Source organism: Pundamilia nyererei, unplaced genomic scaffold, assembly GCF_000239375.1.
Source record: "Pundamilia nyererei isolate P.nyererei 1_Seehausen unplaced genomic scaffold, PunNye1.0 scaffold00007, whole genome shotgun sequence".
Classification (NCBI taxonomy): domain Eukaryota; kingdom Metazoa; phylum Chordata; class Actinopteri; order Cichliformes; family Cichlidae; genus Pundamilia; species Pundamilia nyererei.
Window position 1 is genome coordinate 4,172,381 of NW_005187408.1, and position 13,105 is coordinate 4,185,485.

A 13,105-nucleotide genomic window follows, 5' to 3' on the forward strand; every position below is an offset into this window, starting at 1 on the left:
ACACACACTTTTGGGACGTCTTCTAAATTACGCAGATAAACAGTAAATCTATTTCTATTGATTTCACTGCTCAGGGTTGGTCTCATTAAATATCTCTGTTAGTGAGCATGATGTGAACATGATTGTTGTATCTTCTCTGTTGGCGAGAGTGTGCATTCTTTCGAGGTGGAAGGATTCTCTGCGCCCAACATCTGGCTAGTAGATTAGAGGGGTTACATGTTATATTCATCTAGAAAGAAAAGATCAGGTACATCATCAGAAGAGCTGCTGGGAAAGTCTAGGTTACCTGGCAACCATTCATATCCTTTGTTGAAAGCATTGCAGCTGTTGTTATTAACACATAAAATGACGATTATTTTTTATATATATGATTGAGTAAATATGCTAACGATGTCTGACTATGTCTGACTATATCAAGGACATTTGAGAGAGTGGAAGACGGCGCTGGGTATCATGGCATGCCATCTCTCGCTTCTCTTGGTTCTGAAATATTTATGTTACCAGTTTTTAAGTTGTATTTTTTTCTGTATAGTTTTTATTTATTTATATATATTTTTTATCTTCAAATAGCTGTTCAGCACTTTACAAGTGCTTCATAAATAAAGTGATGATGATGATGATGATGATGATGATGATGATGATGATGATGATGATTATTATTATTATTATTATTAACATAATCAAACGGGTGGTAAAGGTCTGATTTTTTTAAAATAAAATATAATATTTAATAAATTGTAATAAGAAAAATCTAGGAAAAATAGTAAGGGCACCATAGTTATACCATAGTAATTACAATGTCTTTTGTTTTGTTTTATATATACATCACATGCCATATCTTTGAAGATGTTTAGCCAAAGTTTCTTTTTTGACATTATTACAGAATTACAGCAGCTTCACCAAGTACCACAAAGCAGTTGTTTCGTACTCCAAAAAAAAAAAAAAATCGACTTCAGTGTGCTTTCTGTGTAACATTCACATTCCGATGAAAGCGAGTGGAGCAGCCAGGGTTCAAACCACCAACCTTGCAGTCAGTACATGATCTGCTCTAACCTCCTGAGCCACAACAGCCCTCTATATGTTAACTTCATTGAACTTGATTTGCAACATAAGAATGAAAAGGTTTGCAAGTCACACAAGGTAAAAATTCTAAGGTTGTAATTTTCAATTTCCATGTATTTCAAATAGGGTTAAAGGTCTCCGAAGGATTTCCATTCTAAGCCTAATTTTTCAGCTTTGCACCACTGGGAGGTGATGTTGTACAACTTTTAAATGTAAAGAAAACGCCTGCTTGCTCATTTGATCCACAGATAGTTGACCAGACAGTAAATCAAGGTAGCCAGATAAGCTGGAAACGCCTTGTCACATTTCCTAGGTTTTTAAAGCCCCTTTAGTGTTTTTAAAGGTCCCTTTCGTTAAATAGCCACCAAAGTGGAATAGTGTGGTGAATAATCATGGCCTTGCTGTACATTTCCCTCATGCATTTACTGTATCTGACGAGTGTAATAGCGATTTTTAAACTAGGGTTAACCAGGACAGACCGAAATTGCACTTTTAGTGCTGTGGTTGGATTGAAGCCCAACACTGCTTTCACCAGGCGTTTTATTCAAGGCACAGCGCTTACACACATCATTTATAGGCACACATAAATCTTTATGACCTTACATGTACACACATCTTGACGAGCCATTTCACCACAGCTCTGGGGATATTTTCTAAATATATACATAAAAATGCACTTGTTTCCTGTGTGAACCTGGAGTTGGGGAGTTGCTCGATCCGCGCATAAAAGTACAACACATTTTTGAAATATTATTGACACTGACGTGGCACAGTGGCGCGTCAAAGTAACTGCTTGTCAGATAAAATGTTGCCAAATCCGACGCCGATCAATCAAACTGCAAGTGGCCGGGTCATCGTGACAGGTAAATCGCCGTAGGACTGCTCACGAGTCCCCCGGTCGTAACCGAGCTCATAGCGCTGTGGAGCCCCCGTGATGTGGTGTGGCGTGTGTGTGGGGGGAGGATAGGATCGCTACCAGCCAGATAAACACTCGGCATTGGTTTGCAGAGCAGGAGTAACATGGCGGCACAGTTAGCCAGCAGAAATGTTGTTTCACTATCGCGAAGGTCAGAGCTGCTTCGGATAAGCGGAATTTAACAGCGAGGACACGGCCAAAAGTGTTAAATCGTAAGTAGCCACACGCTTTTGTGCTCCTTGTCGAGACGCGGCTTGGTGTTTTTGTTTTTTTTTTCTATGTTTTTTTTGTGTGTGAAATCCGCTGAGCAGGAGCGAGAGGCTCTTCAAATCTCGGTTGTGTCTTGTCTGTCTGGCACAGGCTCTCGCTTCGGCGTTAGCTTAAATTAGCAAGCGCTAGCTGCTTGGCTAAGCTCGCCGCCTGTATCGGTGGTGTTTTCTGCAGCAAACTTAATTAGACGACACGGGCAAAAAGCGAGCCTTGAAGCGGGGAGTTACTGCAGCGTACGCGCTCCGCTTTTTATTCGGCGGTGGCCGCATGTGAAATGGGCAAAAAGTGAAAATGCGAAGTGCACAACACTTTCATGTGTCATTGTGTGTGTGTGTGTGTGTGTGTATGTTTTTTTTTGTGCTGAGTGAGCTAGAGACCGTGCCTACAACACCGGACGAAGTTCGCCAGGGTAAGCAGGAGCCCAGTTAGCATGCTAACGATGTAGCCGCACAGGCTGGAGTCCCTTTTTTTATGTTTTCCTTCTTTTTTTTAACGTTGTTGTCAGAAAACGTGAGTCAGGACAGTTCCCATCACCATGTGCTTGAGCGGGCTGTTGTTGTTTGTTGTTGTACTATCCAAGCCTCATTACTACTTGACACATTAGGTAAGTTGGCGATTCCCCCCCTTTCTCTAGGGAGCATAGACCACTTTTTTGTTTTGTTGTTGCTGGTTTTCATTTCTTTTTTTCCTGAACTAATGTTTCTCCTGTGTTTGACGGTACTACTCGTGGACTTGGTTACAGCAGTCAGAATCAGCGCTTTGTAACTGTAACTTTGTAGCAGTTTAAGTCAGTGTCAAAGTTGCCCATGGACACATGGTCACATGACACGAGCACAGATTGTGCACTACACTAAGAGGATAAATCTGGAGGTTTTTTTTTGTAGTGTATTTTGGCTTTGCTTTAAAAGAGTAAAATTGCCATGGATTCACACATGCACCAGTCGCATGTTGGTGGAGGAAGGAACTTAATCTGGAATACAGTTTTAGGCATTAATGCAGTGTGTGTGTGTGTGTGTGGTGGGTCTGCTTGTGTGTTGCATTGTTGTGCCTGTGTTGAAGGAGTGCAGCACTCTCCTTTTTAAGGGCCCCTCTTGCATGACTGATTCTGGACTATACAGACAACACAGCTTGTGCCATTTCAATGTCTGTCAACTGTTCTCTCAGTAATGCTGCAGGAGCGCATCCCGTGGAACCAGTTGAGCAGTTTCTGTTGCATCCCTCTCCCCACCTGATGGTGCACAGGGCTTGTCACATCACCAATACGAGATTTAACATGACATGCTGTCCAGCTGCAGGTTTGACTGTGGCTTCACTGCTTATATGGAAATGGGATGAGATGGGAGTCTGTCAGATCTCACAGTAGTCATATGCAAATTCTGGAGAAGATGTAACAGACAGAAATGTGGTTTGTTGTTTTTTTTTCCTGTGTATGTGTGCTGCTGTGCATGTATGTCTGCATGCATCTTGTAATCATACATCTGAAGTATGACCAGAGGAATATGCAAAAAGTGTATTTCTTTAACTTATTGTGGGTTTTTTTTTTTCAAACCCCCCCCCCCATCCATGTATGCATGTGTTGTGTGTAAACCGCTTTGAAAGTATCCCTCTTTGCAAGCCTGAACAGCATTTAATCTCCAGGGCATAGAAATTGTTGACTTTGTAGTTTGCACAGAAAGAAAATTGTTCAGGTATTTCAGTGTGTGGTGGATCGAGGCAGATTAAACTGTTCGTCCTTGTGAGAAAGTAAAGATGTCCTCCTGAGCTGACCCGATTTAAATTTTCAGGCTGTATTAGATAAGGGGTGTGGATTTCTTGTATGACGTGTATGTGACAGCCCACTACTGGTTAAAGGAATGCAGTCCTATTCAGAGGCAAACCTGCTTTCCAGCGCTGTTGTTAGATGCCTGTATGCTTTTTGTCTAGTTTAAAAGAGGAGACATACTAGACTACTGAAGAAAGGGGGGGGGAAAAAAAAGAGAAAAAAGGAAAATATTTTTGTATAGCTTTCACTGAACAGAGTGAAAGAATGACTGCTGGGATTCACACAAGCATGTAAGCAAGTATGTGGATGTTTATACAAGGATAACTGGGTGGAAGTTTTCTCACACTCACTTGGCACTATTTGTGCGATGGGCGTTTCCTAAAAGGAGAACTCAGCCTGAGCGCATTGTAAACTGCAGCTCCAGCAACAGGTGTGTGGCACAGACGTGCTGGTCACGTCACATGATTCAGAATCAAGCCTTTCTCCTGCATACTTGCTTTCTTTTTGTTGTCTCACTTGGTGACAGACTTTTTGTATATTGCCCTTAAGGTCCTTGTGGCATCCTACTGCCTGTTAACCGTGTGTTCATAATTTCCTAAATCAAGCCAATATGTTGCTGTGAACTTGGAGATAAGCCCCTCCTAATATACGTGCTGACTTTTGTCCTATTGTGAGTTGCTTTGTGTCACACGAAGTGATACTGTATTAGCTTGACCTTTGTTCTGCTGCATTTGTGTTGCCAATTCTTGGCTTTTTATTTTTTATTATTCCATTATCACAGCTGGACTAATATCTAGCCCCAGTAATGGGTCTATTTTGGATTTCAGTGCAATTATAGAATTGCATGCAACTTGTGTGTTTAGTGATTTGTACAGACTTTCATTCAAAATGTCATCTTTGGCTGTGAATGAATATAACTGAATTTTAGGGAATTTAATATTTGTCAGGCAAAGCAGGGCATATGAAGACAACTTTAACAGTGGTAAAGGAATGATCGATTTATTTATTTAGATACAGGGTGTATCAAAAAGTATAAAACAATTTCAAAGTGCTTTAAATCAGTAGGTGTTCACGGGTTAGTCTTTGAAACACGTACTGTTGAGAAAGAGGGGATTTGTGAGTTTCACGTGGTTGCTGGTAGGTAGCAGTGGCTGCAGTGATGCCAGATGTGCTTGGAAAACATGTGAAAATTGAAAGTTTTGTATGTAAAACTGTATATTTAGCCATATTTTTTACAACTTACTGCAAGCTTTTGTGTCTGTTACTTTGAAAAATATAGTCTTTTGAAACCAGATTATTATTTTTTGATACACATTGTTTTTATTGACCGATAAGTTGGCAAGCTAAGTTTTCCATTAACCTGTAAAGAAAATCCTCCCACAGCACTATAAACAGTTTTGTTAGACCTGGAGGGGGAAAAAACTGTAATGATGTCTGTGGTCATGTTGCAATTTATAAATGCTGTTAAGACAGTAAAATAATATATAACAATAATAATAATATGTGATTCTGTTAAGTTTGAGTCCTGTCACAGGGTCTGCCTGCCATAACTCTTATCACTGTGGTCACCTGTGGTCTCAGCTCGTTTTCAGTTTTATTTTATTTTATCTTACTTTATTTGTACAGTGTGAATAACTGTATACCACATGCGCAGGTGAATTCCTAAATCATAAGCTTCCTGTAATCTTTGTCCATTGGTATTTGAAAGGAGAGGTAGCACTCAGATGCTGGCAAAATTACTGCTTCGCATTTTAGGGGATGGAAGATTGTAATTCAGTATGATCAATTAAGCTAAACAATCACATAAATTCTTAACTAAACTTTGAGAGGCATGCAGCAAAGAGAGATGTGTCAACATGACGCTCGGATAATGTTGCCATGGGTAGTTTCACAGCTGACATCTGGCACCCTGACATGTGTTCAGACAAATGTGTTTTTAACAAGAGAGGGGAAAGACAGCACTAGCATCAACAGGTTCTGATTGACGCTGCATTGGACACACAGAAACTAGTTATTGGTACATTAACGTTTATCTTAGCAAATCTGTATATTTTAGACTTGTAACCAAAGTTCTATTCAAATAACAGTTAGTTTTAGTAAAATAAACAGTGACTGACGACTCGTGTCTAGGATTCGAAACCCAGTTGCAGTCGATGACTTATTGAGTTATTAATATGATCTGTTGACAGTAATCACTTGTATATGTTTTGGTAAGATTGTTAAGAGGTAGTTGTAAGCTGCTTTCTAGTTCGAGTTTACAGTTTTTAATTGTAGTTGGTTTCTTTAGTCTTCTTGGAGAGTAAACTGGTGGTCACTGGGGTTGTTGGTTGCCTAAAAAAGGAATTTCAAAAGGAAAATTATGCAGAACTTGGATCTCCCTCCAGGGAAAGCCTTGCTGGAGAAATCAGCCTTGTCATATGGCAGACCTTCCCAAAGTGTGGGGCCCGCCCCTAGGGGGGCGCAGAGCCATTGCAGGGGGGTAAGAAGGGGGGGCTTGGACACCGCTAGCACGGGGTTCCCACACAAACGTAAAGCAGGAGATGAAGCATCGCTGAATATGTTTCCAAACCAACTTCATTCTAAGCCAAAGACTAGAAAATATGGTGAAGCATATCTGCCCTTTGGTTTCACCTGCACAAGTGCCGAGGTTGGTCTCCCCTGCATAATTGGTTTTCCCTTCGTCGGGAGCACCGCTGGGCTCTTCAAATCACGGACAAACAGTATCCCACATTCTTGATTTTTAGTTCACAAACACTTCTCATAATGACTTTAAACCCATTTTGCACAGAGAGCAATGTTGAATATTATTACACAGGAAAAAAACAACTACACGTAAAATAATCACACCATGATGCCTCTGCCTTTCTAAATGGAGGGACAGTAACTGTGTGTGTATGTAAGCGTGTAAAAACTGAAGATAGTCAGATTAACAGTATTTCGTCTCTATCTGCCATTCTGCAATTCATCTCATGTAAACAATAACGTGGCGCACAGTGTGACGTGAAAAAGGCGCATACCTTTGACGTTGCATGACGAACTCTGTAGTCCTCGTCCACACCTAAACGCAAAAAAGGAGTTTTAAAAAAAAATCTCAGTTTTCGGTGATTCGAAACGCCGTTTACGTGTGGACGAAACAGCTGCGTTTTCAAAATTACCCGTGTAGGTGCGGACGTAGCGTAACAGAGTTAGTAGTTTATTTTATCACTACCTGTAATTTATTGCAGATTACTTGTATTTGCTTAATTGTTTACTAAATGTTTGAGGTGTGAAATAAACCGCAATGGAGCAAAATAGGGGTGTGTGTGGTTGGAGGATGTGTTTGTGCGTGTGCGAACATTATTCTTGTAAAACAAAGGGGGGCCTAGCAAAAAAAGTTTGGGAACCACTGTCATATGGTACCTCTGTGACCCATGAGCAATCTGGTGAGCAATGATAATGCTGGGTTAATTTTAACACACAAGTATTTAAACAATGACATCAGAAGCCTTTTTAACCATGTCACATTTTAGCGGTGAACAAAACTACTCCTCTTGTTACTACACAGTTGCTAACATTGTTAAGCTGACTCATTTGAACCAGGCTGGAAGATGACATCCATGTGTCTGCTGCTTAGCACAGTCAGCTCTGACCATCACCACAGACCTCTGACTTACTTGAGGGCTTTAATGTTTTAAAGACAACAGCTAACACTCACAGTTGTGCAGCTTCATATTTATGAGAATGTTGAAATGTATCGCTGGTCTGTTTTCAAGTGTGCACATTTAATTCAGTGTGTTTCTTTGCTTTTAACAGAGTTTACAGTGACCACTGGGGAATTATTACCTTAAAGTGGCTCTTGTTTGTAGGTAGGTTAGATGTACCAGATTTACCTATGCTGTGTTATCTATCCATCACATGCTGTGAGTGTTTTCTTGACATGGTGCACCCCTCCCCTTGGTATCTATATGCCTTGTCTTGCTGGGCATCTCACCCTGCTGTCTCTGCGTTTGTGTTGTCATGGAAACAGCAATGTGACAGGTCCTGGGTGGGCGTGAGGGATGAGCTGTGGGGTAATGGCCAGGTTTTTACAGCAGAGGGAGAGAAGAGGGTGTAACGGCAGAGGAGAGGTATCTGAAGCAAGGCCGAGATGATTGGGGAAAAAGCTGTGAGGGCTTTGACGCCAAGAGGAGAAGTGTGTGTGTGGGGGGAGAATTTATCCCCTCGGTGCTTCAAGACTGTTTTCATTGTGTTATTAAATGAACTAAAATCAATCATCTCATCTATTTGCGATGTGGAGTGGAAAGAGAAACCACATTGGATATGGTTTCTCTTTTTAGTTAAACTGCTTGTGGGCTTTCTAGAAAGTTCTGAAGATGCTTTCTCATTATATATTGTCAGATAAGTTGATATACAGGATTGGAACTGATCTATTGGACAATTATGTTAATTTTTTTTAATGCATATGTCCTTGTACTATGTCACGCGTCACTACAATTTGGCTAGAAGGCTAGCTACATAGCGTTGAAAGAGCTAACAACAAAGGGTCTCCAGTGTGGAGGCATTAAAGGTTCACTTTGCCAACAAGTTCTCTTTGTTTGTGCTAATTTGTGTCAAAATTTTGATTTAACAGCAAACTATGGGCAAGTCCTTTGACAATGTCGCTACTGTCAGTTTCACTCTCATTTTTTCAGTTTCTGTGTGTCCTTCCTTCCCGTGACAAATACTGGATATTAATTTCAGTTCACTTTTATTTATATAGAGCTCATTCACAACAGATGTCAAGGTGCTTCATGAGGGAGTGAAGGAAATTCTACAGTTTGAAAATCAGACTTGTCTTATTAGCAAGTAATTGGCAACTGTAGGAAGGAAGAACTCCCCTGTTTGTTTTGTTTGTTTTTTAACCAAGAAATCTTTAGGCCAGCTTCAATGATTAGATTGGGACTGTATTATTCAGTAAACAGAGCAAAGGTAGCTGTGCTGATATCAGGACTCTAGAAGTTTAATTCTGAGGTTAGAGTTATAACTTGTGCTTTAAGCGTGCTCAGTATTTGGCATTCAAGGACACCAGTCTGTGCTAAATAATGAGTATGTCAGTTTAATGTAATATTTCAGAACATTTAAGCTCAGTAAGTAAATGTTATTAATCTTGCATTTAATCATAATAAGAGCGGGCTATTTCTCTGTGGCATTTAGCTTATGAAACACCTGCACTGTTAAGGGTGTACTCCTGGCTTAAGATGGGCCTTTGATGTAATTGTGATACATCAACTTGCAGTCTGTGTAGCCTTATTTGGACATCAGTGCATTTTCCTTTTATGACCTTTAGTGAAACTATTTAAACAGATGAAATCTCATTTAGCAGATCTGTTTAAAAAAAAAATACTACAAATGCTGGTGATTTTCCTCTTCTGGGGGTGCTTCTGTGCAATAGAAACCCTGCGAGATGTTTGAGAATGTTTTGACATTAAGGTTTTAAAAACATCAACACACAAAGATTGACTCATGCCCTACTCCCATGGAGACTCCACCAGGCCTCTCGGGATGGTGATGCTCACAGACAATCCAATGATTTCAACATTCTGCGCTCCTCCACTTATGTAGGTCAGCCACAGCAAAGTGCATATTGATCTCTTAAGCTAAATGATATTGTGATATCTACTGCTTATTGAGAAGAAGGTGCCCTCAGCCTGTTTGGCTTTACCAGAGGAGACAGCAGAGGTCACATGTCTGTGTGGCTGTTCTTCTGCTGCTGTTTGCCCTTTTGTTTGTTAACCTGGTATGGCTCAGCTGTACAATACTGTAGATCTAACAATGCGTAAGGTGCTCATTATTATTTTAGAGGAGCTCCTTCCACAGTCATCGCTAGTGTAATGGAAAGATTACTTAAATAAAACTAAATGTCTAAATAAATAGACATTCATGGAGAGCTTTATGATAAAGGGAGCTTGGCGTTTTCTAATTTGATGCATGACAGGATGTAGTGAGTTGTAGATAAGGGTCTTTGAGTATGCTGTCTTAATTTGTGTGAGTGGGTGAATTGCCTTTTTCCTCTGCCACAATGTGTTTGTGGCTCTGGGTGCTAGCATGTGGTTGGCATCTTTCCCACTGCCCAGGATGGAATCCTTGGCACTGAAGGAGGGAGAGAAAACTTGGATTGAGCAAGCTGCCTGCTGGAGTTGGGTGGGTGGTCCAAAAATATGCAGTGTGAATTGGTCTTGAGAAAGCCATGCATTCACTCTTGTTCTAGGACAGAGGTAAACGCCGCACTTCCACCGCCATCACAGGCCGAGCTAGGGTGGCAGGGAATGATGTGCAGAGCAGCAGCATTTCTCACCCGCTTGTCATAAAGCCAGAGGAATGCGGGGATTGAGTTTCAGGCTTTTCACTTCTGTGCACATTGTGAGAGTCAAACTCTGACCAGTGCGATTTCTCCTAACCCTCCCATCTCTCTCATCTCTCTGTCGACCTCTTTCTGCTGACTCAGCAGCGTTTCGTCAGTGACCTATAATGTGGTTTTGTGTGCTTTGTCTTTACTGCTTTCCGTGGGCATGGGAATCTCCTTAGCCAACCTGTGTTTTCAATCTGGACTAGAGTTTAGGTATAAAGCTGAAGTACTGTAACCAAATAACAACAGCACTTCAGCTGTTGGGCTTTTATATAATTGAGGAAATAATTAACAAGAATTTGCTGAACTAATCTGCTTCGATTATGATAAGTGTAAAGTAAAAATTGAAAGATTTATTTTTTGTTGTTGTTGAATGTAGAAGAGAGCTTGTGATGAGACCAAACAGCAGATGGGTTTGAGCATAGTCAAAAAAATTGTCTGACTGCTCAAATTATTCAGCTCTCAACCTAAATCTACTACATGCGGAAGGAAAGAGAAGTAAAAATAAAGCAACACGTATGTTGAGTTTTTCCTCTGTGATGTTTCACTTATGAGTGTTTTTTTTTTTTGTTTGTTTTTTTGTTGTTGTTTTTTTACACAACCATCTTTTTTTTCTAGATGTTAAGTTTAACAGGCTCACATCATGCAAATACTGACAGCGAGGCTGACAGCCTTAGAGATGTAAACTTAAGTCTTTGTTCAGAGTACTGAAAGTATGCATGCATACCACCATGCAAAAGTGTGGCTCTGACATTTGATTTTGGTAAACAGTGGAGTTTTACCACCTAAGATACAGACGAGAACAATTTTAGGCTAAAGAGATGCAACTTGCTTGTAGGATAAATGCCTGGTTTGGGTTAGCTGTTTGGTAACCTTAACCCATCCATTTCCTACGTCAAAAAACCAAGATGCAGTTAAAGCCCACACACATCCTTAAAGGCCAGCTCTTATAGTGGCCTTAAGCTGGAACCTGGTTTTGTTTTTGCGAATTTTATAACATTTAAGTGCCTGTTTTTCACAAAAATATCTAGTCTGGATTTAAGCAAAAAAAAAAAAAAATAGTAATTGAAATTCACATGTGCAAGCATTCAAATGCTTAATAACTTAATAAAATGTTTTCTTTCCTGTCAGAACTGTCAGATATTTGTCGCTCGTGTTTGTATGTGAGTGCGCATGTGTTTGTTTGCATGTTAACGTGCTACCATTCATGCCTGAACTCTAGAGATTTGTGGTTTTGGCACCTGAAGATGTGGGCTGTCAAAACAAAACTCCCTCCCATCTCATCTGGCAGTGGAGTTCAAAACAAAGGCCCTCGCTGGAGAGGAGATTACACAGGAGAGGCTGAGCACTGATGCTACGCTGTGGAAGCCAACTGACAGTATCTTAATTTAACAACTCTTCTAGTGGGGAGAGCTTTCTTTGGTATTAAAAGCAGTGCTGACAGGAAATAATTTCGTATCCTCATAAACTGAATATTTAAATAATACATCACTAATGTTTGGAAAGTTGCCTGGCACTTCAACTCCTTTTTTTCTCATTCCATTTTTTTAAATCAAAAATGTACTTACTTTTTCTTTGGTTATTTATTTAAGAAATTAACCAACAGAGACAAAAAAGACAAGAAATGCCTCCAACAGTTTCACTCATGGCAGTCCATAAAGTCTTTCCTCAGAGATAAAAAAGCAATTATAGTAAACAAAACTCTAAAAGAAATAAAAATCAATTAAAGAAGAATTACATAACCCATGACAAACAGCTACTCTTGCTGTTCTCGGCTTGATTTAAACTATCCTAAACATTTGGAGTCTGCAATAATTTCCAAATGCTTTTATCTGTTAGTTTGTTATTCTTTCAGGTACAAGCTGGGCAACATTTATCTAGTGCACAATAGCCATGTGCACTAAAGGTATAAAACCATTATGCACTAGATAAATATGCACTAATAAGGACTGAAAGGTATTGTTGGGTCTAGTTGAAATTCTTTTGAAGTCACAGAAAAAAACATTTTGGAATGAGGCCAAACGCAGTAAAACGCTACGTAGACATCATTGACAAGACCTGCTGAAGTTCAAACTGAGCATCAGGATGGAGGAGGAGGGTGTTTTAAGTGACTTTGAACGTGGCATGGTTGTTGTTGCCAGATGGGCTGCTCTGAGTATTTCAGAAACTGCTGATCTACTGGTATTTTCCCCACACAACCATCTCTAGGGTTTACAACGAATGGTCTAAAAAGAGAAAAAATCCAGTGAGTGGCAGTTCTTTGGGTTAAAATGCCGCTTTGATGCCAGAGGTCAGTGGTGAATGGTCAGACTGCTTCAAGCTGATAGCAAGGCAGCAGTAACTCAACAACCACTGGTTACATGCAACCAAGATTTGCAGAAGAGCACCTCTGAACACACAAGTTGAACTGCAGGGGCAGAAGATCGCACCTACTAAAACTTCTAAGCTATTTTCATTTATAATCTTTTCAATTTAGATTTAATTTGTGCTTCAGTTCTTCAGAAAACATGACACCAGAGTTTAAGTGATCCAGATCTTCAGTCTTTTCAAGCCGTTTAGAGCCTAACATCCAATGTGTGCCCAATAAGGAATATGTAACCCCCCAGCAATCACAAGGCAGGTTTAAGGAACTTAAGCCCTGGCTTTTCTATTTGTCCATCTCTAAGCATCTCTATGTTTTGAAAAGTATGAATTACTGTTGTGTTAGATGATTGTGTGTGGGGTTTTTTCT

The 13,105-nt window shown here is 40.2% G+C and overlaps 1 protein-coding gene across 6 annotated transcripts in view; it reads left to right on the forward strand.

Annotated features, from left to right (window-relative positions):
• The first annotated feature begins 1,877 nt into the window (after positions 1 to 1,877).
• ncoa2 (nuclear receptor coactivator 2) overlaps positions 1,878 to 13,105 on the forward strand; it is a 60,002-nt gene continuing 48,774 nt past the window's right edge. For 5 of the 6 annotated variants that reach the window (XM_013915594.1, XM_013915612.1, XM_013915606.1 and 2 more), the window contains exon 1: positions 1,878 to 2,190. The gene's annotated coding sequence lies outside the window, so the exon portion shown is untranslated. The remainder of the gene's footprint in view (positions 2,191 to 13,105) is intronic. The other variant, XM_013915602.1, reaches the window with a different exon arrangement.